This window comes from Lolium rigidum, chromosome 2, assembly GCF_022539505.1.
Source record: "Lolium rigidum isolate FL_2022 chromosome 2, APGP_CSIRO_Lrig_0.1, whole genome shotgun sequence".
Lineage (NCBI taxonomy): Eukaryota > Viridiplantae > Streptophyta > Magnoliopsida > Poales > Poaceae > Lolium > Lolium rigidum.
Window position 1 is genome coordinate 130,083,296 of NC_061509.1, and position 7,383 is coordinate 130,090,678.

The 7,383-nt window shown below is 46.7% G+C and overlaps 1 pseudogene; it reads right to left on the minus strand.

Moving 5' to 3' along the window:
• Positions 1-2,547: 2,547 nt before the first annotated feature.
• LOC124692353 lies at positions 2,548-6,065 on the minus strand (annotated as a pseudogene).
• Positions 6,066-7,383: the final 1,318 nt, after the last annotated feature.

The window sequence follows — 7,383 nt, forward strand, 5'->3', positions numbered from 1 at the left end:
CACCACTTTAAGTTAGTGTTTTTAATAGATTCACACTGATTTAAAAAAACATTGATTCGTCTCAAACGCTCGTGCAATCACGAAACCGACGTATGGGCCCCACTGTTAGGCTGACGTGAAATCATGACCGCGGACAGAGGGTTGTTAACAGCGTGGTCAGGGCCCTAACTCCGCTTGTTCCGACATGGTCTGAGGGAGTCACCCTCACTTCATCCTCGTTCCCCGCTCAACCCGACCCTTAGTTTAAATCTCTCGGATCCAACATAAGTGTCGTGTTTTTAGGTTATGTGTTTTGTTTTCAACCACGAAAACACAGAACTTTCAGAATCATCTACTATATTAGCTCCTGCACCTGCACAAGCTCCACCACCAAGGCCACCTACTGCAAGGCTAGGTATCCACTGTCGGCATCTACCGCCACGTCAGCCTGATAGCAAGACCCGCACGTTAGTTTCGTGATTAAACGAGCGTCAAAGCCAAATAAATGTTTTTGTTACATGTTAATACTGAAGTGGTCGGTTTTCTAAACCCTAACGTAAAGTCGTGGTTTTTGGAAACCCACACTAGCCGCAATTGTGGTGGTATTTAGTAATTTTCACTTACCAAAGTTAACCATCAAAGAACATACTAAAAAAGTGTCTTATATTTTGGACGGAGGGAGTATTAAAGAATTTGACATACAATTGGGAGTGCATATTCATCCTATGAATGCATTTTAGAGCGTGTTTGGCTCTTTGGGGTTGGAATCAAAGAATTCATTTGTTATACCGAGAATCAACTTGTTTGGCCACACGGAAATGGTATTAGAATCAATTGAGAATTTCGTGGATTTCATCGCGTGCCTGACCTTAATGTCTCTTGGTACCCTATCATTTTTGTGGAATTGCAAAATAAAATAATATCATCAATGCCAAATGAAATGAAATGATGGGTGCCAACCGAGCTTTTATATAGTAGTTTGTGAGATTTTAAATTTCCCTCATTTTCAAATTCCACAAATGGTGCTATTACGTGATCATGACTCCATGAGGCACATTACAACTCCCTGTTACTCCTAATCAAAACTAAAGGATGCAATGTTCTGCACACCCTTGTGAGATGTTCAGACTTTGTTGAAGGGCTACCGAAGCCACACAATAGTTAGTTCATTGGAAATTCTGTAAGTGTGACCATTTCTCCCTTTGAAACACCCTTGCACAGTGCTAAAAAATGTTCATCTATTTGTGAAACAGAAGTACTACGTAGATTTCAAAGGGAGTACAAGTTAATGTATAATCGAAAGTGATACAGACATTGCTATAGCATTGAAAAAAAAGGACCGTCATCACCGTCAGAACCAACAAGTGTAAACTAGACATAGGTTTCCAGTCTTTTTTTTTTTTTTTGAACAGATAAGGCCTCGAAGGCCTGGAAGCTTCATTAGTCGGTGGGAACAATTACAAGGAGGACCTTGGCTTTGGGAACAATAGCACAAGAGTCCAAAGTTTTTACAAAAAGGAACCCAGAAAGATTAAAAAGAAAGCAATTGGGTCCTTCTTCTCCACCGCGTCGACTGGATCTTGGGCCATGGTCTCTGGCAGCGACGCCGGGGACTTCGCCACTTGGCTCACCACCAGGATGGATCACCACGCCCAGATCAAAGATCTTCCCAGTCAGCACATCGGCCTGGAGGAAGTAGATGGTCCCCGGAGCTGGATCTTCCGAGGTGCGGAGAGGCCCCCTTGGCCAAGAATAGCGGTGGCGGACGTCGCCGGCGCTTGAAATCTGCCGCCGATATAGAGCTTCCAACTCAGTGAGCACCGCACGCTCACCCATGTGCCTCTCGACTCCAGATCGGCGAGCACTGGGCCTGTCCCCCTCCTGTCTATCTCCACGACCACAAGGAGGAGGAAGAACAACCCAAGAACTCACCGCATCCAGAGCCAGAGAGAAGAACCTGGATCTCTGCTCCGCCGGGGAGAGCACCCAGCTTAGCTTCTCCTCCTCGCCTCCACGGCCGGTCAGAAGAAGCTCCACCGCGTGCCGCAGAAAGCATCGCCCCTCCCCCTCGCCTCCATGGCCGGCCAGGGGGGCTCCGCCTCGCAGCTCTTCAGCAGCAGCAGCAGCAGATCCGCGACAACTACCTTATTGATGGAGACGGTGGCTCTCTCCTCGCTCGCATGCTCCGACCACCGGAGACATAGAAGCATGGAAAAGAACCCTAATCCCCAGATCTTGCCGCGTAGATCTGAGGCACAGCTCCAAAACGCCACTAGGGGATGAAAACTAAGAGAGGAACCTACATATATACAACCGGCGCTAACTCCTCTCCATCTCCGGCCGGCTACTCCGGCGGAGAGGAGGAAGGAGCAGCCCGGAGAAGAAGAGGGAGGGAGCAGTTACTGTAGCGGCTTGGGAGCAGTTTTGGGGGGGAATATAGGTTTCCAGTCTGGATGCAAGATACTCCTAACGAAGTAAATCTCCAAACAAAGTGTCATTGGGCTATGATTTATAGCAGCCTCACTGCCGAATCAAAATGCAAGAATAATCAGTACTCAAGAGAACATGTGAATTTGACAATCGTCAGGGCGCCCTCAAATGTTTTAATACTCCATGGTATCTGCCAGAATACTGATGGTGAAAAGATTTGCATCAGTCTGTGCACTACATAATAGGTAAGCATCGTCCCTCCCATATGAACACCGACGTCAACTTCCCCTGATGAATAATGCTACTATGACAAGAAAGCTCTAAATTACAAGTGTAACGGTGACTAGTCTACATGTACAGGTAGTAGTACAAACCAACAGACTACATGATTAGTCAGGACAACAGCTACAGAGTGTATTCCTACTATGTACACATATACGGCACCATCTATACGTAGTAGTAACTTAATGTGTGCAATCCATGTCCACATCACCAGCCATATACAGGGTGTTGTACCTGGGGTGGCAGCAGGCCCATATCAACACGGTGTTGCTCATCGTAATCGCGTGTACTAGGAATCGCGCCTGTAGCCAACCTGAGGACCTCACTAGAGGTCAGGCAACGATGCGCAAATGCCAATCCACTGTCCACGACATTTGACAGACTAGGCTGGGAGGTTCTTCTCCTCCTGCTTTCTCCGGACAGGGTGGTGCTATTGTCATTCAGAATCTTGTCGAGGTCTGAGTACTCCATGAATCTCTCCGTCGCTGCCTCCCATGAAAGGTTGTACCTTTGCTCAGGAGTGAGAGGTTGGGGCTCTCTAGCCATGGCCTCTTTCACTCTGGCGACAAACTCGTCTGAGGTTTTGTATGTCAAGCAGTTCGGGAACGACATGAAGAATTCGTTTGATGGATGCTCTGCACAGACGACAAATTTCCCCATTGCAAGAGCCTCTGCTGTTGCTGTGCACAAGACATCACTAATGCTTGGGTTAATGAAAACCTTATACCTGGAAATACACAAAAGGAAGGTGCTACATAAGACAGTGAAAATGACAAAGCAATAGATAGGATTTCATAGTTAGTATTTCTTAATTAATATGTACCTATGGAGTGAATCGTCTGCATGATCCCTTCCCTTGAAGAAGTTGAGATTCAAATCGAGTTTCCTGGCAGTAGAGTGGACTTCGTGCGAGTCCTCGCCACTTCCATATACGTCTAACTTGAATCCTTCCAAGTCGCTTTTATGTTTGGCCAACAAATCTACCAGTTCCCTGTAACCTTTGGCCCAGACCATCTTTCCCAAGAAGTATGCCCCCTTGGAAAATGACTGCTGCCCGCTCTCCACATCAGATGTCAATTTGTCTCCAATCTTAAGAAACTTCGGATTTACACCATGAACGTTACAGACAATAGACTTAGGAAGATCCTGAGTTGCTGCAGAGAGCCGTAAAACCTGCACATGCTTTTGGTATTAGGAATAATGAAGCGCGCCTGGACAATAAAACCACACTGAAGTGAATGCAGTACCTTGTCGCAGTATGCTCTGGTCACCCAATTATTGATATGTTTAACTAGGAAAGCTTGAAGAGCCCCATTCTTCTCTCTCTTGATATATTCAAGGTAATTTGTGTGAACTATGCCAACTACATGATTGAACTTGTCAGTCCAACGTTTCCCATGATGATACCAGTTGAGATGCTCTGGTTCTTCGAGTATTGCTATATCAGCTACACTTGACGAAATGAACTGTGAGGTATCCCCAGCAGGAAGGATACTACGGCGCTCCTTTGAGAACTGCAGCACATATGACATGTCAATGTAAAGTGGATCGGAGACAACATGGACATAAGACGTACGAAATATCAAACAACCACCTTGCCAGGATAGAAGGATATATTTAGGTTCGATTCAAAGCCTAGTCTTTCCTCCAGCCAGTTTCTTATGTAAGTTTCCTGCTCTTCCGGCGAACTGAAGGTCATGCTATTTGGATACACAAGTTCTTGGTCTGACTTGCAGAGCCAAGGCACAACTAGCGTCACATCTTGTTTTGCACTTTTTGCCAAATATGCTGCACGGAATAATGGATTAACTGCTGTTCCAGTCATCCATGGTAGGCTTGCAGTGGTGACTACAGCTATGTGCCTTTTATTGTCCGAGACCTCATATTTTGCAGGTTCATTCCAGAAACCATCATCAGCGTGATAGCCAGTACTCCGTAACACGCTAGCAATTCTTAAATCAAGCTCATCTACTGAGTTATCATTTCCATGCAAGGACATTTCTGCTGAAGGGGAATGATTTTGTTTGCTATGCAATGTCTCCACTAGCTTATCACATAAATCTGCACCACAATATCAACAGTGTGTAAGAGGGCCAATTTCTAAAAAAGGGAACAAAATAGGCTTAAATTGTTTTTTTTTATTCCTTTACCTCTTCTTACGCCAAGTTGATCCAAAAATGGTCCAGACTGCCTGACTAAATTTGCCAGAATTTCAGTTACATATAGTGGAGGAACATCCTGCATCATAACCCGATAATTAAGTTAAAACAAATGTAGATCGAGCAATGAAAAAACAGGTTAATTTTTTATTTTTCATTTGTCAACTACTATCAATTTTAAGTAAATATAAAAACTACAACAATCGGGGTATCGATCCTGCGAAACCACAACTTTTGAAAAACGAATTGCTTAACCACAACTGTTGGAGTAATTGTTCTCACCAAACACAAACCAGTCACTTCGACACGCTTGACAATGTTGGCTCTTTCGTTTGGGGTTTTTTCTTGCCTATGCTAGCTTTGCAGTTCTTTTTATTTTATTCACCGCCTTCTCGGCTTTATTCTTATATAGTAGAAAATGACAATCATGAAGAAGGGCATGTATGGTTACCTTGTAATCATCAGACTCCACGTTAAATGGTTTCTGCACCAAAAAGAGAAAATATATGTGAGAAGTTTGATTAATATTAAGGTTTGCAGAATCCAATAAAAGTTGCTTATTATATATACCTACAAGACATAACCATTCAACACAGATATAGAGGAGCAGGTAGTAGTGCGTGGAATTACCAGGCTGGACTTGAATTTCTCGACGAGGTCGCCCGTGCCACGGAAACCACCTAAAATCTCGCTGCCCTGGCTCCGGCGCTCGAGCTCCTTGATGCCTCCACGTATCATCCTGACGACATCCCACTCCTTCTCCTCCTCCGCTTCCCCGGTGGCCTCGAAGACGATGGCGTTCCGGATGGCGGTGATCCCGGAGAGGTCGACGCGGGCGCTGGTGGCCCCCCGGGGCGGCACCCACCGGTCGAGCACCCTCCGTCGCAGCTCGGGCTCCCGCGAGGCGTACTGGCGGCGCAGCTCGGAGATCTTGGGCTGGATCCGGTTGCGCACGAACTCGAGCTCGGCGATGGGCGCCCCCGCGGCGAGGGGCGGCGGCGGGGCGGCGGCGGCGGAGGCGAGGAGGTGCTCGAGCTCCCGGTCGGCGAGCGTGCGGAGGGAGTCGGCCCGCGCGCGCATGAGGCGCAGGTCGGCGCTCGCCGAGTCCCGCACCTCGCGCCACCCCTTGGAGAGGAAGGCGAAGGCGGTGTCGTCCGCCGCTCTCCCGCCGGTGGTGGTCGGAGGTACCCAGGACTCCATGGCTGGCTGCGGGTGGCGTGTGGCCGGTTGGCAGTCGCGAGTGGCTGAGACTTGGAGGACGCGCGGGGGGTTGGGGAAGAAGAAGAGAAGGGAAGACGACGACGTCACGCGTTCGTTTTTGGTGGCATGTGAAGCTGGCAGGTGGGGTCACTGTCCAACCGCGAGGGTTGGATCCGAAGGGAATCCCCAATTTGTGGCGAGGTGGCACGAATATGCCTGCGGACATGGACTTGTGCAAATGGTATGGACGGCTGAGGCATTCCGTGTTGGATTCGTGGTCTTTGTTTTCTATTTTCTCTAGTCTAGCAGCAAAGGAGGAAAGATTTGGGGCTACCGACTGCCTTTGTGGTCTCGATCCAAAGCCCCGTTCTGGAACGCGGGAGCTCCACACGAAAAACAGAGCCAGGAGATAGAAATGTGCTTCTCTTTTGCGCCAAGTCGACAAGTCGGCAGTCGCCCATTTTACAACCTTCTATTATCGCTCCCTGTACGGACAAATTCGAAAGTATAGACACATATATGTAAATCTAGAAAGAAGTTGAGACTTCTTCTTTGGAAAGGAGAAAGTACAATGGATGTACTACTACCAAAATAAAAATAAAAAAGTGCTAGACAGTACACAAACGTGGGAGGCTCCCAACAAATCGCCACAAAGACTCAAAGTTGTCTAGGATTCTAAAAACTCAAGAGTAACAAGCTCCTCACTTACACTTTCCACGAATCACCATGGACAATTCAAATCGATGCACCAAATGCAATGGCAAGTCCCTCGCTCTCAAATTCCACCAAAGGTACAAGAGCTATTGAGGAAATGATGGCGTGCAATAACACGGGGTCATTCGTGCATGTTTTCGTGGAGGTGTTATTTCCGGGTTTTATATCGTGCCCCAACGAGGAGCGTATGAGGATGTTTAACTGCGGTGTTTCTATCGCACCCAATATGCCACAAATCTTAGGTGAATTGACTGCAAGAATTAAAGTGGAAAATGGTGAATATGAATAAGGGAATTTGAAGTGTTGAAAGTGCAATGAAGTAAAGTGCATAAAATTAAACATCTATTAAGAAGTAAACGGGTTTCTGCATATGGAAAGGTAGGCGCGGGGAGATTCAGTTCATGGCGGCAGTGAATGTGTCTGGTGGAATAAATGTGATAAGTGAATATGATTCTTCTTATTTATATTTGAGAAGGCAAGCAACCCAAAAGAGAAAAAGGCTCCACTTGGTAGATTTCATCTTTCTCCAATGATCCTTCTGTCTGTTACCAAACCCTTAGTTAGCGGATCTATTAAGGTGGTTAAACCAGATCAGAGCTTTAAGCTTGGTGGTTCTTTG